The sequence below is a fragment of the Haemaphysalis longicornis genome, unplaced genomic scaffold (assembly GCF_048455015.1).
Source record: "Haemaphysalis longicornis isolate Haplotype H1 unplaced genomic scaffold, Haemaphysalis longicornis Haplotype H1 scaffold_5, whole genome shotgun sequence".
Taxonomy (NCBI): domain Eukaryota; kingdom Metazoa; phylum Arthropoda; class Arachnida; order Ixodida; family Ixodidae; genus Haemaphysalis; species Haemaphysalis longicornis.
The window spans coordinates 108430842-108454285 of NW_027526385.1; the positions used below are offsets into that span (position 1 = coordinate 108430842).

General features: G+C 46.2%; 1 long non-coding RNA gene across 1 annotated transcript in view; it reads left to right on the forward strand.

Moving 5' to 3' along the window:
- LOC144139361 (uncharacterized) overlaps positions 1-22737 on the forward strand; it is a 44055-nt gene extending 21318 nt beyond the window's left edge. Inside the window, exons 3-4 of the long non-coding RNA XR_013316162.1 lie at positions 4894-4956; positions 22662-22737. This is a non-coding gene — a long non-coding RNA (uncharacterized LOC144139361). The remainder of the gene's footprint in view (positions 1-4893; positions 4957-22661) is intronic.
- Positions 22738-23444: the final 707 nt, after the last annotated feature.

Below are 23444 nucleotides of genomic sequence, written 5' to 3' on the forward strand. Positions count from 1 at the left end.
GGTCTCCCTTTCGTGACGTTTGCATATTACACTACCGTCCAATGTACAAGCGGTTTTCCTCTCTTCTACCTGCTGCACGGCCGTCCAGTTAGTACGAAGCTAGATGCGATGTTGCCCCATGTAACAAGTGACGACGCAAACGAGGATTCGTCACTTATCTTACAGCGTGTGTAGGTGGCCCTCGTCGAGCGTCCGGATTGGGTCCGGATTTAATAAGAACGTGTCGACGCTGACAGCTGCCGTGGTCGTCAGTGGGACGTAGACTTTATTCCCTGTAATAGAGTTTGCGCGAGGATCCCAATTCCCAGCAGGGGTCACCGCGATGAACTCCTGAAGCGTACTAATACATGGCCTTTACAAATACCTGAGCCGCATAGAAGACTTTAACTAGGAAATTACCCCTAACGCAGTGGCGTCGTCATCCCGAACTCCTAGGAGGTAAACAGGACACGTTGTCAGGCCGAGCTCCATATATGAGCCATAGCCAACCACCTAACAACAGCAGCATCTCAGTTGTGTAATAGGCTTTCCGCATGGCATCAAGCCGATGTCTCCTAAGAGGGGGAGTAATGCCGCCATTACTGTATATCTGCTGTATTGTCACACTGAACGCCAGCAGAGTAATAGGGCATCACCAATCATCTTGAAGGCGATCGCCATTACCTATCATCGTCAAGCCGTAACAGCGGAGATAGAAGAGGAGGACGATGGCGAACCTTCATCAGCGATCTCGGCAGCCATTGTGCCCTTCTTGCATGTGACATATTGCTCACAATTATGTGTTGTATGTCAAGCTAATTTTGTATTTTCCTTTATTAGATAATTAGTTTCAATTAGCCCACTTCACATCCAATACGTCAGGCAAAAAATACCCAATAGAAAGTTGTAAAGCTGCAAAACCTCAGAATAAACAGTTTCTGTCTTTTTATTTTTGAAGTACTAACGTTTTTCAGGTTACTGAAGATGGCCACGGAATACAAAAAACACTACATGACATGCCCGCTCGTGCGTCGTGATTACAGGGCTCCAAACTGCTATCTACACAATCATAGACGCGCTGTCGTGTAGAGTGGCAAGGCAGATGATCAACCTCTTACATCAGAACAAGCCATTTATATATATATATATATATATATATATATAACACAGAAATAAGAGTTGGCAGTCAAAAAAACCTCCGAAAGCAAAGGGAAAAGGGGAAGATGTGGTAGGTCATTGAAACTGATAAAGAAATCGGAAAGACAGAAAGAAAGTGGAGAAATAATGCCTGCAGGTGGGATGCGAACCCACGACCTCCAGAATACCGGTCTGGTGCGATAACCACTACGCTAACGGCGGTGCGATATTCCCCTCCACCTTCTGGGGTATTTATGTTTAGGTATTTTTGTTTCCTGTGTTTGGGGGTGGCAGCCAGAGCCAATTCTTATTTATGTGTTATTTGCAACGAGCCCCTCATTTCCTATTCTGATTCTCTCTCTATATATATATATATGCTGGCGATGGGGCGGGGGCCGAAGGCATGGTGAACAAAAGTAAAACAACCTCGGTAACAGCAACAGCGGAGGGTTTATTTCGACGTTTCGACTTCGAGACAAGTCTTCTACGGGAATGATGGCTTCGGTCGCTTCGGAAGAGAGCATATATGTCGAAAGTGGAAAGCGGGTTTACGAATGGCCAACGATACCACACACAAACATACGTGAATAACACAAACACGAAGCGGGAATCTTCCTTATTAGAAGAATGAACAAAAAATGAACATAAAATGAACAACGAAGAGAGAGACGCCAAGATAGTTGGGGAAAAAAAAGAAGAACGGGAGAAGAAAGAGCACTGAGAGCACTGAACAGGAATTCGAGTGGTGGCGGAAACGCGAAAAGCTCAACAGCGTCCGAAAGTGGGGTTGTAGAACAAAGGAGAGAAGGCAATATATATTTCGCCGCTAGCCGTCACCCTGCAAACGCCCAGACGCTCGGAGGGATCGCGTTTCCGTTGATTGAAAGCGAGTGTCCCGCCATATGTTCGGAAAGTGCGAACAATACATTTTACAGCCCGTTTATGGGTCCGTTCCCGGAGCCGAGGCAATTAAAGGGCGTTTTGTGGTGGTGCAGAAGGAAATGGTCCGCTACCATTCCACCGTACCCCCGCGGGACTGACGCCTTCCGGGAACGGGGCGCTAGGCCGAGTTTTCAGGTCTTTGTTAAGAGCTGCCACTTTGCAGCTCAGCGAAAACCCGTGCGTCGTCGATGTCTCCCCTCCGCTGAGTGGGAGATTGGGGGGGAGAAGAGCCAAACCAGAACGCAAGCTGCTCAAGGGGATGGAGAGGAAAACAGATAAAATAAATCCCGATGGTTCGATAGCCGGGCTTAGAAGACGGCTGCAGGTGCAAGGGAGGGAAAAATAGATATGCAAGGCGTCAAAAATGTAACCAGTCCGCGGGGGTGAATAGTGATAACCGCGGCAAAGATATGTACGCTCGAGTAATAACGCAGACCCCAGAATTGTATTGCTTATTTTCCGGGTTATGCTCAATATCCAAACGTTCAAATTTCCCATCCGATTTTTGATCACGTGTTTTGGGGAGACGGTAAACGAAAGTTATTGCTGAAACAGCACCGGCACTAAGCAACATTACTTAATTGTAAGATTGTGACAGAGAACTAGAAAACGTTTCCAAAGTTATAACACAATATTATAAAAGAGAGAGTAAAAAACAAAAAAAAAACGAGAAAAGGATAAGAGTGAACACGAAGAGCGGAAAAGGACAGAAGGAAGAAAAACGAAAACAAAAACGGAAAGACATCAGCAAAGTGGGAAAAATCCACTGAACAAACGCTCACGCGCATGTGATTTCGAGAATCCGGTTCCGGCTACATACACATTGCCACTGATATGGTTAGGTAGATGACAATGTTTTAATCGCTGCAAGTGTGCCTGGGTCCTCATTTATACCTTTTTTTATTGTACTGAATCGGTATATGAGGTATGATTCACGTTGTTCTCGTTCCGGGTTTGACCTGAACCCCGTCTCTAAGAGCTTGACGCTTAGTTTATCGAAATAATGATCTGGAAGGCTGAGGTGTCTGGAGAGGGGCAGGGTCGGGCCGTGTTTTGGCGTGCGCTTTGTGATTAATGAACCGGAGCCTGAAAGAGGTCCCTGTTTGCCCTATATATTGCATTCGACACACGTTGCGTTCAATCAAATAAATCACATTGGAAGTGTCACACGTCATGTTCCCGCGAATTTTTGAAGAGTACTCTGAGTTGGAGCTTTGAGCCGTGCTTGTCTGTTGCATTGTCTTGCAGACAAGGCACCGCAGTTTCAGGCATGGCCGGCATTCATTATGCGGGGACAATGAATTTGTCCTTCCGTTCACGAGTGTGTCTTTGAGGTTCAGGGATCGTCGGTAGACGACGCCTGGAGCGAACGGAAACGCCCGTTTGAGGCGTTCACTTTGTTCGAGAATGTTGTAGTGCCGCTTCAAGATATTTTTTACGTTAAGAAAGTTGGTGCTGTACGTTAAGCATAGGTCTGTTTGTTTGAAGTCACATTGTGGGGGACGGTTCGCAATTAGGTCCACGCGGTTGAGTGCTTCGGCCTTTTTTATGGCGTCATCAGTTACACGCGCTGGGTTTTTAAATCAGTTATACGCGCTGGTTTTTAAATTTTTGGCGTTGGTAGTGAAATCTTCCGATTTTCAGCAGATTCGTTTGAAACGGTGCGCCTGGCTATAAGGAATGCTATTCTTACAGTGACGTGGATGGTCGCTTTGGTAATGCAGATATTGCTGGCGATCCGTTGGCTTCCGATACAGCTTTGTCGTGAGTTCCCCGTCTTCAATTTTTACGGTCACATCCAGGAAGTTTATGCTCTCTTGAGAGTAGGTGTGAGTAAAATTGATGTTCGGGTGTGCAGTATTGTAACAGTCGATGACGTGGAGGAGCTCATCCTCGTTGTAGGTCCAAATAAAAAAGATATCGTCAATGCACCTTTTGTACAGGAGGGGTTTTAAGTGGGATTCAGACAGGAATGTGGCCTCTAACTTCCCCATTAACAGATTGGTGTAGCTTGGTGCCATCTTGGTTCTCATGGCGGTTCCACTAACTTGCCGAAAGTACTCATTGTTGAATTCAAATGAATTTAGTTCTAAGACGAGGGCGCTAACCTCGCACCTACACGGCAGTCTGGGGTATGGCTGTTTATGGAGGGCATACATGCTGGCTAGTGCGGCTATCCCTTCGTCATGGGGGATGTTTGTGTAAAGGGATAGCCGCACTAGCCAGCATATATGCGCTCCATAAACGTTAAACTGTTCCCGAGAAAGAACAGCCTTTTCTCCACTCGCAACAATTATTATTTGCGTCGCACAACATCGACAATGATGTTTCATGAACGTTGCTTTTCTGTACTATTGTTTATAAGACGGTCCTGCGTGTATGCCATGTCCTCGTGTGTTCCCATCGGTTGTCTTCTGTATTTTGCTTCATTGTTCAAGTAAACATATTAACTGCAGCTTCATGAGAGCAAGATAAAAAACAACGTATGCTTAAAGAGATCAGCAATCAGCTAGCAAAACAAATAACAAACAAATGAGTTCGCGTATCATTAACACTTTCAAAACGAAAGTATGAATGCGTTAGTCAAGGTCTTTGAGAGTTGCTCAAAAGATCGTTGGCTACTTTGCACATTAGGAATTAGTTCGGTTATCTAGGCATTCCCAATAGACTTAAAGAACACCTTCCTGCAGTAAGGATTTGTCGTAAACACCACACAATGATAAACATCGTATTTTTTAAAAGCGCAATTGCGAACGTTGAGCCACTGAAATGTTTCAAGTGGCGTATTGTTTCTCGCAATTTGCCGGCTAAAATTTGTTCTTGATGACTTTACAGCTACCAGTCCGCAATTGCACCCCACCTAATGGGGGATGCTACCCGGCAGGTACGTCATGTGTGGTAAGTGAGATATCCTTTTTCAACATTTGCTAAACGTGACAACACCACTCATATTCACGATATAAGTGACCTTGTTAGATAGTATTTCAGCACTGGCTGAAGTTCTCTGCAGCAGCCCCCTCACATTAATTTAAGGCCATAAAACAACAAACACTAAACAGGCTGTTGCTCGAGATAGAACTGTGTAGGGTTTGTATAATCAAGCAGCCTTTTTCCCTACCTACGCAGCCAAATATGACAGAGATATTCCCTTTTATAGCGTTATGTTCTTAATAAATAAATACCGCGGATATAGAAGGCACACTAAAACTATCCGAACGGTACCTTCTGTTAATGAAATTTGTTTACCGGACAAGCCGGCAAAATGTAACGGCAGCGGGAGCATGCGCAGTACTAAGGGAAGGAAAAAAGTTGCAGGTGACATCTACCTTTACTTCTTAAGATGTATGACGTGATAGCGTTACTTCAGCGTGGAGGGAGCGTTTAGGATTGGAGTTGGTGGATTTATGCTTTCCAAGAACTTTAGTTCAGCGACGAGAGCTACAATAGCTGCAAGGATTTTGAATTACTGTAACACATGGAGGGCAGAAGCCGTTCACTCTTTTGTAACTTAAGATACAGGGGTAAAAGGGTAACGCTGCTGAGTGTTAGTCAGTTTGAACAAGAATCGGTTTGAACACGGCTCATGCCGTGCGACTGGCAAGCCGTGCCATCGTTGGGATCGTCGTGCGGCCACAACCAATGAGAGCCCGAAAGTGTCACCGTGGAGAAAGTTTCTTTCAAACCCCAAGGAAGAGCCAGTGGCCATTCCTAGGGTTTTGTGGGGAGCAGCTCTCCGCTTTCTATCCACCCTATCTCCACCGTCGCCTACCCGTGCGCTCTCGGTCTAGTAGACACATGTTGCCAGCGGTACCTACAGCATTGACGAGCGGAATCACGGGCGCTCAATGTTCTCACACCGCTCTACTGAACATATCAAAATATGATGTATAGATGTATAATGTAATGGCACTATTCATTTTCACGTCAAGTTTATAAATGTTTGTCTCCTGCAAGGTTTTCTCTTGCACATATCCAAATCAGCCTGAGGGCGCCTAAACAGAGAGGCAACCATGGTGAAAAAACACTGGGCGCAGCGGCGCCGACGACGCATCCCACACGTGCATCGAACCTTGTGTCTCAAATTGACGCGTAGACTAGTCGTGGCGACCGTCGTAACGAGCACGCGAATCGCATGCACCAGTCGTCCATGTGTCTCGTGCTTGTTCCTCTTAAGAAAGGGCTTCAATTTTTTTACCATCGCAAGGATGAAGCGCCCATATATTTTTAATAAAAGAATACTGAAAATATCACTTATGTATTGAAGTATTGCATTAAGTGTGCCTAATCGTTTCTTTTTTTCAACAGTGTTGACATATATGAACACTACCACCAGATGTCGCGGTTTGGAAACTTTTGCACGGTATAAATGCAGCTTTTCCGAATTATTTTATTTTATCGCCGGGCGCTAAATAGACGGACACATAGACATGCACGCATACATGCAGACCAATATTTTCGCGTTTAACTAGCCCGCCGAAGACTACCGTCTTTTAACATACCGCAGATAGTTACAACTTCTCAATAACGGGAAGGAGAAACCTGGATGGTTGGTCGGACAGTTGGTCGGCTGAACGACTTTCCGTATAATTTTGCAGCTGCGTCCGTCAACGCTGCCTCAGCACTTAGACAGAAACATCGCAAGCACGTTCTGCTGTGCTCAGTGCTCATTCTCTCGACCCGCTGCCTCCTCCGACCACGAAGACGACGAGGTAGTAGTAAAAGAAACGAGAGCTCGTGCATCGAATCTGGCAGGAGACGGTTAGGAAACTGGCCACATCGCCAGTAAACAGTTTGCTTACGCCCTGAGTTTTGCGCTCGTGCACCGAATCTGGCTGGGAACTGTTACGAAACTGGCCGCATCGCCAATAAGCAGTTTGCTTACGCCTTATGTTTCGCTTTTCGGCACTCGTGGCTCAACATTTTTTGGTGCCGAAAAATACCAAACTCATCAACGAGGCAAGTGCCATTCTGATGGACAGTTCCGATTCGGTAGACCAATTGACGTCGTTATACGAAAGCTTAAAACGAACAATGACTAGCGTAACAAGAAAACAATGAGCTCGAAATTTATATCAAGGATGACGCATTCCAGTCTGAGTACAACAGCATGATTGTGTATCTCGACCACGCCACACGCATCCTTACCGAACTGAAAAGCACGAGCTTTCGTTTGTCACAGTCTGCGACGGTCATATCAACGACCGCTGAGAACCTGAACCCTGAAGTCGTCGCTCCCCAGAGAAACGGAGCAACCTTTCCGAAACTGACCATCGCTCCTTTCTTCGTGGGTTTGTGCAAGGAGAACGAATTCTGGGCCACACTTCCTCACACCTGTCCTATGCAAACTCATCGAACGACTGATTAACAATCGAATAGTGCACTACGTCGAGTATGTCTAACCATACCTTCACCCAGCGCAAACTGGTTTCCGCCGAATCTCGGCACTACCGACAGCGACGCGTCATTAATCGCTCAAGCTGTTCGAGACTCCCGGACTATGTACATGCACTGTACCTCCGAAAGGCCTTTGAGTGTCAGTCAGAGTGCCATCCTCGATGAACTTGCTAAAGCCTTTCCTAGCCAACGAGCACAGACGAGTTAGAAACTCCCTAGAAGCCCGCCCATCAAGCTTCAAGGAACATTCCCAGGTTGGACCCCTCGTACCTTCTACCTCGACAGAGAAGTTCCTCAAGGCTCTATCCTTAGTACCACAATCTTTATTCTAGCCATGACTAGCATCGCCCAGAACCTTCAAAGAGACACTAATACGAGGTTTACTGTTTATGCGGACGATATCACAATATGGACCAAGCCAAGAGACTACCCGAATGAACGAACTATGATTACGGCCCTCCAAAATGTAGTAGAAAGCACTGAATCTGCCCTATCGGAACGCGGCCTTTCCTTAGCCCCTAATGAAACAGAATTTCTGTCAGTTTGTGGCCGCAACTTAGCTCCTAACTTTAGTCCGCTTTGCATCATAATTGGCACCACACCGAGCACCGCCAAACTCGACCCCATTCGCCTACAAGACATCCCTGTCGATTACAAAAGTAGCCCGACTATATGGCTGAACCAAGTAAAACAGAAATGGAATTCGACTCAACATGCCATACGAAGACTATCTAATGAGCATGAAGGAGCAAAGCAAAAAGCAGTGCAGACACTTGCCCCGCTGTCGCAGTCGGTATTCTTACATATGGAACCCAATATTACACATTTTATAGTACCTAACGACGCGATCTTGATGTCCTTTACAATGCGACTATTCGTGCATTCACTGGCTTACCACACCATACAAAAATCTCTCACCTCCAAACTGCGGCTGCCATTCCACAAATTTAAAAATTATTCAAGAGCAAACCGACCAATACAACTCCAAGCGGAAACTTACCCATCAAGGTGCCATGCTCACGGCCTGGGATAAGCAAGATCGCATCCCCTTACCTGATTTCCCGATACCTATTCCTCCATGGAAACGACCTCTCCTGACCGAACTAATAACAACTCATCCCATCACCCGCACAACGGCCATTTCTGGACAAAAACGTTGTCAGAGGCTATTCAGCACAAAACAACCCCACGAAATCGACATTTACACTGATGCCAGCCTGACAACACCAAATGTTGGAACTGCCTGGGTTTCACCAGATCACCGAACCATTAGAGGAACCAAACACCAAAACTACTGTCACATCCACGGAAGCGGAATTACTCGTCATTACCCATGCGCTTGACTACTTGATGTACGACCACCATCAACCGGTACCAAAAAATATCAGAATACTAACTGATTGTTACGAAGCATTTCAAGAACTTCGACGACCATTTTCAACCCTCCCTTCCGTAAACCAAATTATCAGGCAAACGATGACCCTGCAACTCTATGGCATTCAAGTCCGCATAGACTGGACTCCTGGCCATGACTTGGTGACACCGGGGAATCAGGCAGCCAACAAAGCTTGCGCAGGAGGCTTGCTCTTTTCTCTCCTCCTCTGACTCCGCCGTCGCCCAGCATTCAGACCTTCCTGAATGCTTGGACACGACCGAAAATACAAGCGTACCCCCCACCATCCGCATACACCGGTACAAACACAAAAATAAACTCCGACTCAAGCAACTTACGCCGAAGGATCACGTTTCACAAAGACCTTCCCTTACGAGAACCAAAGAAATATTTATTAACTATTTATTAACGAATTCTATACAGACGCATCATTGTCACCAGAAACAATTCGCAAATGGTACTACCCCCACATCAACCCAAAATGTCCATACTGTCAGCAAGCCGTCAAGGCTGATTTGCACCACCTGGTCTGGATATGCACGAAATTCTCTAGATACCGGAATTTCACTTCCCCAAACACAAATCCCTCAACCCGTATCGATCCCCTCACATTAGATGAACACACCATTAACCTTATAATACGTTTCGCCACTAAAAACGGTCTAGCGCGAGTTATATAGCCATGGCCTACACCAGTGAATGTACCATTCTATGCTTACAATGGTCATGTGAAAAACTGATGAGGCCTCCCGAAGACCACGAACTCATACGAGCCCCCTTCAGCCGTGAATGTCACCATCCCACCGACCCCCTAACTCGCCCACAAGGCCTTCCCTTTTTGAAAAAAAAGATTTACAACAACAACGGGGAGCAGCTTGATCAGATCATCAACCAAAACAGCGGTCTTACTCTCTCCAAGAAATTGAATTATCTTCGACTCTTTTTGAAGGGAGAGGCTGCCTCAGCTGTCAGCGGTTTACCAACAACAGAAGCTTGCCACAAGAATGCTATCGGAATATTTAAAAACGCTTTGGTGACAAGACGCGTCTTGAGCAAGCGTACTTCACCAGACCAGACTGCGCATGCTGAACCCCGTCAAGACATCAAGCGACACAGGAGGGCTTCACAAGCTCCATGATTATGTGCTCTTCAATAAACAAGGCATCGAGACTCTTGGCGTAAAGAAGTCATCGTTCTCACCGATGGTCTGCTACATTCTTTTGCGAGCTCTACCCCATATTCAGAACGTTGGATTGGGAACAGGTGGGAGTAAGGGTTAATGGAGAATACCTCAGTAACCTCAGATTTGCTGATGACGTTGCCTTGCTAAGTAACTCGGGGGACGAATTGCAAAGCATGCTTTCCACACTGGGCGAACAGAGTAGAACCGTGGGCCTGAAAATTAATATGCAGAAAACTAAAGTAATGATCAATAACCTCGGGACAGCACAGCAGTTTGAGATAGATGGCGAGGCAGTGGAAGTGGTAAGCGAATATATATACTTAGGCCAAGTTGTGACCCCAGATCCCAACCATGAGGCAGAGATAATTAGAAGGATCAGAATGGGGTGGGGTGCATATGGCAGACATTATCAGATAATGAATAGCAGCCTACCATTGTCGCTGAAGAAGAAAGTGTATGACAGCTGCATCTTACCGGTACTCACCTACGGGGCGGAAACTTGGAGGCTCACTAAGAGGGTTCAACTTAAATTGAGAACGACTCAGCGGGCAATGGAGCGGAAAATGATAGGTGTAACATTAAGGGACAAGAAGAGAGCGGAGTGGGTCAGGGAGCAAACTGGTGTTAAAGACATATTAGTAGAAATTAAGAAGAAGAAATGGACTTGGGCAGGGCATGTAATGCGAAGGCAAGATAACCGCTGGTCATTAAGGGTAACAGAGTGGATCCCTAGAGAAGGCAAGCGCTGCAGGGGGCGGCAGAAAGTTAGATGGGCAGATGAGATCAAGAAGTTTGCGGGGATAAATTGGTCACAGTTGGCACAGGACCGAGGTAATTGGAGAATAATGGGAGAGGCCTTTGCCCTGCAGTGGGCGTAGACAGGCTGGTGATGATGATGACCCCATGACCGTGTCGTCCAGTACCACCGCACGTCTGCCGCTCAAGCATATACCCAACGTACAGATGCCTCTCAAGAAGATACTGACCTGGACCGCCTGTTGACGTTTCTTGGCATGGGGCTGGAAAGCCTCGAGAAGAGCAATTTTAACACCACCAAGAGCCAGGAGCATATACCAGGTCGTATCGAAGGCAAGATCTCCCATTTCCGTGGCCAGAAAGCGACATCGTCAGTATTGAACAACCACTCCAACAAGACGGCCGAGAGCTGCGCTTTTTGTAAGTCGACGCAACACCTGACAGAAATCTGCAGGGCAGATATTGCTTTGCAGCAAAAGAGGCAACTTCTGGCCAAGCGCATGAGATGCTTCCGCTGCACATGGAAAGGGCACAGAGCCCGAGATTGTCGTCGGAAAGTGTCATGTGGCAAATGCGCCGGTCGTCATGCTTCCAGTATGTGTGATTCCGACAGAAGCCGTTCACAAGCACGACGGGATACCCGGGGAGCCGGTGCAAGTACGACGGTGTGCGCGTCTATTCAAGGTGGCAAACGAGTGGTCGGTGAACAGCAGAGCTCTGTCCTTCTTTAAACCTTTCGGGCCTGCACAGTGAGTCAGAATGCCTGCAGATATGTCAGTGGAGTTTTCGACGACGGCGGCCAGCGCACCTTTGTGACGGAGAAACTATGTGCGCACGTTCGGCCGAGGAGCATTGGTTTCACCACGATTGCGCTGGATACGTTCGCCAACGTGAGGGCCCAACCACCTACAAAATGTCGCGTCGTAGAAATCCGGCTACGTAGCCAGTTCACGGACAGTGAAGTTTTGTTGCGGGCAATTGTGATACCACACATCTGCCACGACATTGAGTTGACTTGCATGGAATCATCCTTCGTGGCGACCTTTAAAAAGTCCGGGAAAAGCATTCCCAATGAACTCATGCAGCCGACCGTCGTAACTACAGGTGGCATAAGCGTGCTAATAGGTTCAGACCAGATGTGGACAGTGCTAACCGGAAAAGTCTCGAAATTTGAAGAAAGCGAAAGCCTAATAGGAATGAATTCCAACTTCGGATTAACCTTCCAGGGTACCGCAACCGCTTTAGCTATAACAAGAAAAACCTCAAGCATGATGGTTTATGTGCTAAGAACACATGCAGTCGAGTCAGACGACATTGTCTGCTTATTTTGGGAGCTCGAGAGCATGAGTATATTGGAATCGATCGACGAATACTCCAAGCTACACAAAACCATTTAGCGCTTCGAAAAGACCATTCGTTTCCTAGATAAGCTGTACGAGGTTGCTCTACCCTGGAACGACGACTTCGAGCTCTTTTGCAACAAGCAGGTTGCCACCACAAGACTGCAACGACTCTTATGCAGGCTATCAAAGAATGAGGGACTGGTGAAAATTCATGACAAGACGATCAGAGAGTACCTCGAATCAGGGCACGCTGAAGTAGTAGAAACCCCTCCGTCAAACCCAGAGAAACTCTACTACGTGCCTCACAGAGAAGTGATTAGAGAGCAGGCCCAGACCATAAAAGTGAGGATCGTGTTCGACGCGTCGTGACACGCCAGAGGGTGTACGTCACTCAATGAATGCCTTGAAAAACGTGACAACTTGTACCAAATGGGAAATATTCTTCTCCGGTTCCGCACTCGTTCCATCGCCATCATGGGTAACAAAGAAAAAGCCTTCCTTCAGATATCTATCAAAGAAGATGGTAGGAATGCGTTTCGATTTCTCTGGTTAGCTTAAAGTACCTTGAGGATGAGCTTCAGGAATGGCGAATGACGAGAGTTCCGTTCGGAGGAACATGCACCCCCTTACTGTTTACCGTAACAATCCTTCACTACTTGAAGAATACAGCTGCAGATAAAGCTGAAACGGCCAAATTGCTCAGCGAGTCATTCTACGTCGATGACCTGGTCACTGGTGCCGCCACAGAACAGGAGGTCATCAAGGTTTGCATTAAAAGCGAAAGAAATCATGTAGGCGGCAGGAATGACACTGAGGAAGTTGACGACAAACTCGCACCAAGTCAGGGAGTTTCGGCACAAAGAACAAAGGGCGGCGAGCAAGGAAATGGTTGTCCCTAAAAAATCGACGGTAAAGGTCTTAGGAATCATTTGGGATCCCGCGAAGGATACGTTCAGTTTTGTTCTGACTAACCTGATGGACTTTTGAAATCAAGCGCAAACACAAAACGCTTTGTCTTGCAGACGGCTTCGCGTGTTTCTGACCAACTCGGGTTTCTTAGCCCTTTCACCATTGCGGCAAGGATACTCTTTCAGAAGCTTTGGTCGTGCAGCATCGCTTGGGACAAAGACTTACAGCAAGATCTGCGATGTGAATGGGACGAGTGGGTGCGACAATCACTGAAAATCGACATTGTCACCGTTCCCAGCTGTGTTGGTGGAACCTTCGACCAACCAGCAGAATTAGAGACAAATGTTTTTTCCGACGCAAGCCCGTTAGCATAAAGAGCTGTTGCTACACCGTCACAAATCACCCAAGACAAGGACATTTCCTAATTTCAAAATCACGCATAGCTCCGATCAAGAAAGTAACCCTCCCTCGACTAGAGCTTTTAGCAGCGTTGGTTGGAGCAAGACTTGTTACATACGTGGCCAAGGCTCTTGCGAGATTCAAAATGGACTACAGGTGCTGGACGGACTTTGCGATCACCTTGACTTGGATAAAGAGTGTGTCAGTAAAGTGAAATTGGTCGCGAACAGGGTTAGAGAAATCAAAGAAAAGACACACTTAACCAAGTGGAGGTATTGTCCCGGAAAAGACAATCCTGCAGACCTGTTAACTCGTGGTGCATCCATTGAAAAAATAATATCCGCCCAAGCTTGGTGGCATGGCCCTGCGTGGTTAACGGGTAAAGATAAATGGCCATCGCAACCTGTCGACTGTACCACTGACTGGGAACCCTTTGAGGCAGAAGCGGTAACCGTCCGAATCGCACCCGTTACCCAATCTGAAGCACTGGAACCACTTCTTTATATTGCTCGATACAGGAAGCTTCGTCTGCTGCTTACAGTCACGGCGAGGGTCTTCCGCTTCCTAAACCACTGCCGACGCCTCGAAATAACCTCAGGCCCAGTGACAGTTGAACAAATGATACGAGCCGAAAAGTACTGCGTCACGCTGGTTCAATCTCAAGCATATAAAACTGAGATCGAGTGCCTTTGAAATGACAGCACTCTAGAAGGCTAAATAGCAATCACTGAATGCAATCTTTTTCTGCATTCCGGTGGTCTATTTCGAGTTGGAGGTCGCCTGTCGCGACTACCAGCCCCACAAGAAGTGAGACATCCAATTATTCTGCCACCACACCACCGTTAGTAGGAACTGATTGTAGTACGATCCCACCTTCAAGTTATGCACGGTGGCGTGAGGGACACCTTAACCCAACTGAGAAAACGTTACTGGATTCACAGAGCTCGATCCCTAGTCAAACGAGTCATCCGTAGCTGCTACCTGTGCAAGCGGCTCCGAACACGTCCAGGAAGGGCTCCTGCTGCCCCTCTTTCTGGTCACAGCTTGTCATCGATTAACCCATTCAAAGCTGTGGGGATAGACTTCGCAGGGCCACTCTAAATACGGTCGTCAAACAACCCCAAGAGCTACATAGCTCTTTTTACGTGGGCTACATTACGGGCAGTGCATCTGGAACTCGTCAGTTCGATTACTTCAGAAGCATTCCTGGTGTGTTTACGACGTTTCGTGCCACGGAGGGGCCTCCCTCGACTCATTTATTCAGATAATGCCAAGACATTCAGGAAAACATCATCTCACGTGAAGTGACTTCACAGGATGTTCCTACAACACGGCGTCGCCGGACACATCAGCAACGCCGAAGTTTTTTTTGAGGTTCATCGCGCCTGACGCCCCTTGCAGGGGGGGGTGGTGGGAGTGTCTCGGGAAAACTGTTCAGACCACACTGCGAAAAATTTTGGGTAAAGCTCTTCTCACCTTCAAACAACTAGCAACAGTTCTTACCGAAGTCGAAGGTGTGGTTAATTCTAGACCATTAACATTCATCGAGTCAGACAGTGATGAACCGTCTGCGTTAACGCCCGCCGACCTTCTGATCGGACAAAGGTTCATCGCTCTACCGCATGTGGCATCGAATGTCGCCACATCTTCAACGCGCACAGACGCTATTCGAAGGCAACAGTATAGAAAGCGACTCACTGAAAACTTCTGAACAAGATGGCAGAAGGAGTATCTCCTTCAGTTGCGACCAGCCCATTTCGCAGCCCCAAGGATGGCAACAGAATTCTTCGTGGGGGACGTCGTGCTCATCTATGCTGAGAAAACGCCTCGTCAAATGTGGAAGCTGGCTCGGATACCAGAAGTCTACAAAAGCGTGGACGGGCGTATCCGCTCATGCAAAACCAAGTTGCAGGACGGTCTTGTCACCACCAGAGCTATCCAGAGACTCTGCCCATTTGAACTTGCCGCTACTTAACACCTTTGCCGGGGCCCGGAGTATGTTCAATTTCTCGAGCCGCTGTCTCCTCCGACCACGAAGAGGACGAGGCAGTAGTAAAATAAACGAAAGCTCGTGCATCGAATCTGGCAGGGAATGGTTAGGAAACTGGCCGCATCGCCAATACACAGTTTGCTTACGCCTTTAGTTTCGCTTTTCGGCACTCGTGCCTAAACAGTTGTATTGCCGTCGCTGTCAGCCTCCACTTCGTAATGTCGGTGCCTTTACGTCTTAGGGCGCATCCTTAAGCGGCATGCCATCCTATGCCGCTCGTGCTTGCGTTTACGGACGCGCGCTTAGAAATTTGGTACCTAACGACGCGTTCCTTGAAGAAACATATAAGGCTTGCACTTTAAAACGCGCTGAAGACGGTGTCCACGACACGTGTGATAATAGTGAATATTATAAAAGATTGCCCTTCCAACTCTTGAGCGCACACTTCACTGAAAATGTCCCATTTGATGGCACACACACAGTACTAACTCAGGAAAGCTGAATTGCATTAAGAAACCTTCTTCAAAATCCTAATTAGGAGGAGAGGAGGGGCGAGAGCAGCGTGAGGAGGAAGCAGAGGGTGCCACGGGGCAGAGGATGCGTAAGAATGCATTGGCTTTCAACAAAATTAGCAGAGGAGCAAGCTTATACGGGCCCAAAATTTTCGGGTACCATTTCCTGGCGACCTTTACCATGACGCTTCAGCGGTAGAAGAGGGAGAGTAGATACGGCATCTCGCACCTGACTGCCGCATAAGCTCGCGGAACGGGAATGGGTACCGCGTTATGCCAGCTCGAGTCGCAAGCTGCGAGGTACGAGTTGAGCGGCCATCAGAGCACAGCCACCCAGCCGACCACACCGCGTCGCTCGCACCCTACGACTCAGTAGCAACCACCTCCATCACGACTCTACGGGATGCATACGCGATAGTTCCAGCAATTATTCTGGAATGAGGGTTTATACCTCAAGGGTAACTCACAAGGCGAGTGTGGGATTGGCTAACCAATGCTTGGATCACGAGAAAGCCTCGCGTTCAAACAACGTCGGTGCTACACAGAGGGGGGGCACGAATTTTAATGTCTTTAGTAATTTTATATGGGCAGAGCAGCCAGTATTTTTGCGTAAAAATAACAATATATATTATCTCACTCTTATGCCATTGTACTGTCTCCTGGCGAGGCGAAGCGGAGTGCTGTGGCGGGAGGCACTACTTTACCTCTGTCTCGTTTTGGAAATTGACTGGTCGCCTCAGTCGCCGGTGCACAGAGGTGACTATGATACATTCCAATACACCCGCAGTGTTTTCCTATCGGCGCTCGTGTCAGACACCACCGATTTGGTTCGACGGCTGTCCTCACAGACGCCTACTAGCATACATTGGTGGCGGAGTCCCGCCCAAGGCCTGATCTTCGACTCCTGCTAGTGTGGCCCAAATGTAAGCATGCTTCATTATATGCCACCCTGGATCCTTCATCGTCACCAGCAAGGCTCCAATATTATCGACTCACCGCTAGTGCGAGACGGCACGAGAAACGACTGTTCAGGCAGCGCTGCCTTGGCCGATGCGCCTCTCTCAGTTCGTCATCCTCGACGGTGTCTGCCTGTGTTTTTTTTCGCGCCATGGAATCCGGCACACGCCCTAAGGAAGTAACAGCCAGCGCCTGCATTTCATCAAACAAGGATCGGGCCCAACTCGCCCCCGACGTGCTCAGAACCTTTGTAGTGCCTTTGATAAACAATGACAAAGCCGTTGCGTTCCCCCATCGGAATGATTTCAACATAACGACACCTCATGAAGCCATTTTGGGAATCAAGTCACCGTTCACTGGCTGAATTCTGAGCTGTGACCAATCCAGCTAAACTGCGGGCGTCTCCAGGTTCCCATGACATCACTCACGAGGTGCAGAAAAATATCGACGACCCAGGCCGCATGATGCTGCTGGGCACCGTAAAATAGGTTCGGGTATCTGGTCAACTACGTGACTCTTGCTTCACGCGTCTATTGTTCCAATCCCAAACCCCGGGAAACCACCACAAGAACTTCTAACCTTGTGCCCAATCGCCTTGTCCTATACTCTGTGCAAGCTGCTAGAGCTAATGCTTCTTACACGTTTTTAGTGGTAGTTTGGCGCTTTTTAATAAAACCACAAGGCGCATTTTCGTACTGAAGATAACTCAGAATACCTGTGGTTATGATTTTGGTAGGAGGCTGTTCTGGGCGTATGAGGACTGTGCTAACTGAGAACATAAGCTAGCCGTGTGACAGCGTTAGCCACGCTGCCATCCTTCATGTCGTCCGTTTTCCCGGCTTTTCCGACAGTCGGTCACTGTGCCCGATATTCCGCGTAACACCCCTCTTTTTTATGTGCATTAACGGTGCAAATTTCGGCGCCTTTACTCCAGTCGACGACGTAAAACAAGGGTGTGACCATGATGTGCTGGACACCACTCTGCATGGCTTGAAATTCAAGGTCATTAGATGCGGAACTCACCCCGCTGTTCGAACCACGCTAACGGACACATGAAGAGAAAGACGAAAAAGCGAACGATTATATATTCCGAGCAATTAAGAGTCAGTCAGGCAGCTTTCTTGGGATGGGAGATTTCATGCCAAAGAATTAAAGACTTCTATTACCCCAGCTGCATCTGCGGCTGCATCATTCACATATGGGAAGCTCTAGGGAGCCTGCTAAAGCGTAGGAAATGAACAGCGCTTGGACCCGTAATAATTTTCTCAGTTTTGCCGCTTCGGTTGGAAACCGGGCACCTCCAGACAACGTGGGTGGCTGCTGCACATCTAGCATGAACTTCCGCTCCCTAAACCTTTCTACAGACTTCGAGGGAGACCCTTGGTCACCTAAAACCACAAAGATCAAGTTCACGTAATCGGAAGGGCTGTGGACGCGGCCCAAGTCCAAGGCATCCTCTAGAGAGAATTCTTCTCTGAAGACTTCTCTTGACTTGAACAACGTCACTCCCTCTCTCTCCCTTTAGCAATTTCCGTGTGACGAAATAGGTTTTTCCTGCATTTTATATTTAGGGATCTTGTTCTAGATGAAAACTTCCTGTTGCTGATAGCAAGCCGTCTAGAGTTCTTCCCACGTCAGACTAGAATTGCGCTTTCCCAGAGATGTATTTTTTGTCGCCTGCTTTTGATATCTAAAAAATGAAGGAAGCTCAGACATACGCGTACGACTTCAAGGACATAGTTGTATCCCTCTGTGTTCACGCAAGGAAAGGCGTAAAATTAGAGTTACATAATTTGTTTCAAACCAATAACATAGCAATAGTAGCATGCATACAGGAAACCTTGCATACTGCAACGAATAGGGCAATCAATATTTAATTGGTCAAGGTTTAATGCGTAGGGTTCTCAATCCGTCGGAGGCAAACTTGCGCCTCTGGAAGTTTATTTATTTATTTATTTATTTATTTTTATTCATTTATTTATCTATTATTTATTTATTTGTTTATTTATTTATTTATTTATTTGATGCCTGCTTGCCTTTCCGTGCATTACAGAAGCGAGATACATAACACTAAGCATTAACTATGAGACAAAATAACAAAATAATTCTACAAAGCGCGCTGAAAATCGTCAATATAAACAGTTTATGCAATCATACGTGGAAGATAATTACACTGCAGTATTGATGTAAAATAAAATGAATCGCGCAAGGCGTCACCTTTAAAGGAAAGTTAATAATTTGCTTTAAGCTAGCGGTCCCACTTTGCGATATGTAGAATGGCGCTAGGACATACTTCTCCCCTTCTATTCCAGTTTTCGAATGATAGATATTACGAAAAAAGTTCAACCTGTGGTTTCGTCAGTGATCTTTCACGTCCTGCCATTTTAGTTTACTTTTACTTTCTCTCATGCTAAGTTGAGCGCGCCAATTACCTAATACGAATCGCACTGACATATTCTGTATGTTTTCGAGCGTATCAACCAGCTCTTTGGTGTAGGGATCCACGAAAACACATGCGTACTCCAAGATTGAGCGCACATGAGTGAAATACGGTTATTCTTTTCAGTGGGATGGAGGTTCACTGAAATTTCGTCTCAGAAAGCCAAAAACATATGCAGCCGTAACTTTTATGGTATGAACCTGCCTATTTAACCTCTAACCACTCCCTAAATAAACTCCTAGGTAATTATATTCCTCGGCCGTTGTCACAGCAGCATAATTTACGGTATACGTATTCAATTGGAATGAAGGTTTTCTGGTAAAGGTGCCGTTAACACACTGTTTAACCTCCAGAACCTTTTCTGAATCAGCACACCAGGATGTTATTAAATTCGAATAATGCTGCAGGTATACGGAATCACGTTCATGCGCTCAGTCCGGTAAACGTTCAGTCCGGTAAACTACACAGTACTTTTGAACAAAGCTATAGGGCCAATAGTAATAACAATGCAAAAACCAATTCATTCAGTTCATAGGATGAAATTTACTACGCAGAAGGTGGTATGGAACACCATCATTTGCTTTTTTGCAGTCCAAGAATATACAGTCAACCACTTTAAGCTTATCTATTGCAAGAGCCAAATCGTGCGTGAACTCAACAATCTGCGTTGAGCAAGAAAATGCTTTTGATATCTAAAAAATGAAGGAAGCTCAGACATACGCGTACGACTTCAAGGTAGCAGAGCTGTACGCAATCTTAAAGACATCACGACGCTATAAGTCCACGATTGCAGTCGATTTCCTTCTTCTTGGCGGCCGCCATGACCTTTCCTCCATCATTGGTGCGATAACTGTGCGCCTCCTTCATTTTTTCAAAATGGTAATATTTGGACACCGTTTAGTAGGGGCGAACGCTATCACGTGTCTTTCTCGTTCCGAGCAGTAGTTGCCACGATAAGGGTGAACGCTGCAGTTTTGTTTGCGAATCTTGGTCAATCTCCTTAAGCCGGTATGCTTGGTTTGACAAAATGTGCGCCGGGGATGCTGCCCGGTCGCGGGGAGCCACGCACACACGAGCACTCGGCATTTTCTTGTTATATTTAGCTGCAGACAGGAAAAAATGCGATTTAATAAACAGGTTCGCTGTTAATACAAGCCACTACTTTCAGTATTTTCCAAAGGTATCTGCAATGCATGTTGCACAAAATCCTTCAACTTTTCTCCGGATGTGGATCGAGTGACAGGCAGGCAGGCAGACAGACAGACAGACAGACAGACAGACAGACAGAAAAATTAGGCCACGTATCTGCTCGCATGTGAGAATGTTCTAGAAAGATGATAGTCTTTTGCTGCCCCTGTCACGTATATCTCTTTCTTCTTTTTCGCTCCCATCAGTCACTCTCTTCACTTCCCGTCTCGCTCATCCCACGATAACCACGGGGGGTTGGGTGAGGGGAGGGTTCCTCAAGATAATTCAATTTTTGCTTGTTACACTGCTGGAGTTTTGTCTGTCGAGTTGTGTTGGTAACGTTGTGCTTGGCGCTGGAACAACGACCACACGGATTGCGCAGAAGGCCGATTTGTACTTTGCGGCTAAAATAATTTTTGCAACGCGTTTTTCCCTTTTTGCCATCGCAAAAATTGAGCCGAATTCTATTTTTAATAAAACCGACACAGCATGCGACAGAGTCGCTAGTTGGAATTCCCTACCTCAGAGTACGGTCGAATGCCCTACTGTGGATATATTCATAAAAAACCTCTCTATTTAAGTAGCTGTCTCATTGTTCTCGTCTAACTTCTTCATTAAGGGTATATTTAATACAGCTGTGCGCTAATCGTTGCTTCTGACTTTCATGTTCTCTGTGCCGTAGTGCTTTCTTGTCTGTAAACGGTGCCTTTCAAAACAGTTGTGCGCGTACGTATCGTGTTCTCTCTTGTGTAAACGTCGTTGCAGTTTCCTTTTTCTTTTTTTTTTCTTTTTTTCCACAACGATGTGTAAACGTTTTTCTCCGAGTACATTTTCCCTTTCTAAAGTATTCCTTGTATAGCAATTTTTGTCATCGTGCCGTGTTTTTCTAATTGAAAATAGTTGTTATCGGCTCGCTCTTCTACAGTGGCGCGTTAAGTGTCATGCGCGTAACATTTCTGTGCAGGTATGCGCTTTCTCTGTTGTGTTTTCTTTTGTTTTCTTTTGTTCTTCGACAAATATTGTCCATGAGTGTCGTGTTATTTTTTCTGTGTTGTATTAATATGCACCCACTTAACTATTGCATCCTTGTGAACGTAAACATGTAATTTCACCCTGCCCATGGCCTGGCTCTCAGGCTGGCAGTATTCAATAAATAAATAAAAAACATTTTTAATTTTCCCTCAAATATCCCTAAAGCTTTTCTTTAGCTGAGCAATATTAGCAAGTAGGAACTATGTTTCCGGATTAAGTTGTTCAGAAAAGTTTGACTTCACACGCCTCCGTAAACTTTAGTTCTAACTGTTAAACCGGCGCCCTCATGGACGGTCAGAACGACGGACATCAAGACTCATCTCTAAAAGTTTCGCCCAAGGTGCCGTAAGAATACCACGGGCTTTGGAATACTGCCGCGTAAAGTTACCCTAAAAAGTAACTTTCTTTAAGCTATCCTACATTCTCCCTCCATTTATCCTGCAAAAAGTCTTGTAAGGTTACGCATGTTTTTCTGGCGCCGTTTTATAACTACCTTTAAACTTTTTATATATGGTATCGTAGCATCGTAATAGCCAAAAAATATTCATAGCAGGAAACGTAAAAACGGCAAATGAAATAGGGCGACCCAGACGACATATGACGCGATCACCTTTCTCCTCCTGTTTGTTTCTTCTGCTATGAGAACTTTTTTTTCCATCTAGTACATACTCGTCCGCATATATACGCAGTTACTTGCGTAAAGGGCATTCCTGATAATACTTGATATTTTTAACTGCGGAATATACTGTTGTATGTGGCTTCAATGGTGAGAAATTATTTACATCTCCGAAAAGGTCTGGAACGTTGTTTTTTTCTGGAACAGTTAAACCCCTGCGGTTATTCAACTCCCCTAATTGCCAGTTTAAAGGGCCTAGACGGTGAGTGCAGTGTTAAAACCAGAAATAAAACACATCCAGTTAACCGAACATAATTTCCACTAAGCTTTCAACAACTGCACAACCGATTTCCGGATTATGTGAAATTATGCAACATTAGTGGATAGCTAACTTCGAGTAGTGGAAGCCCCACATTTGTAAGCTTCACCAAGCCCCATTTTGCAGTTGTCTAATGTGTATGCAATGCTCTCGCTTTCTACACTACTTGCAGTTGCCTGGAGGCCGAGGAAATGACGGCTCCTGTTGTGACTACGAATGCCGCCATTGGTGTCCCGATGATTACAGACGCAGATAGCAGATTTCCCGCGCTTGATTCTTGTAACCAGGCAAATCTGCAGATACTGCGTAGCCCTTGCGAAGTAAAGTGTGTTTCAAAAACCTGAAACATTTTGCATATTGACTTTTTTGAAGTGTCAAATTTTTCTAAATTTCTTTGGGAAAGCATTCTTGTTTCTTATAACCATTAATAAGAAAACGTTGGCAGCCTCCAGCGGGCACAGGTTATGCACAACCAACTGGCTCAATTTTGTACTTAACAATCCCACGCCAGATACTCTAAAACCTTAAGCATTTCTCTCTCTGCCAACATAAAAACATTGGCGGTATTTCTGAAAACTTGTGAATAAAGCGTATCCTTGGATTCAATATTGAGACGAGGCGTCCACCACCCCATTAGTCATTGTACCGGTCACTCTTCTCCACACAGTAGAACAACAGCCTCCGATACAATTACAGCTAAAAGTTTCTTTTTAAACGCCAGCTCAATTGCTGGTGGCCTGAACTTTTCTCTAGCGCATGGTTAACCATGCACGCATTAAGGAAGATCATCTATCATTTGTTATTTACATACTTCACCGGGCTTGATTTCGGTCTTCAGCTCAATTGAGGCACATGACCTTTTCCTAATGGTGCTTGTAATGGCACTTTAGCCTAAGAGAAGCACCGAGTAATCTTCAAGTTGTAATTGTCGGACAAGGTCTAACTTCACTATAAC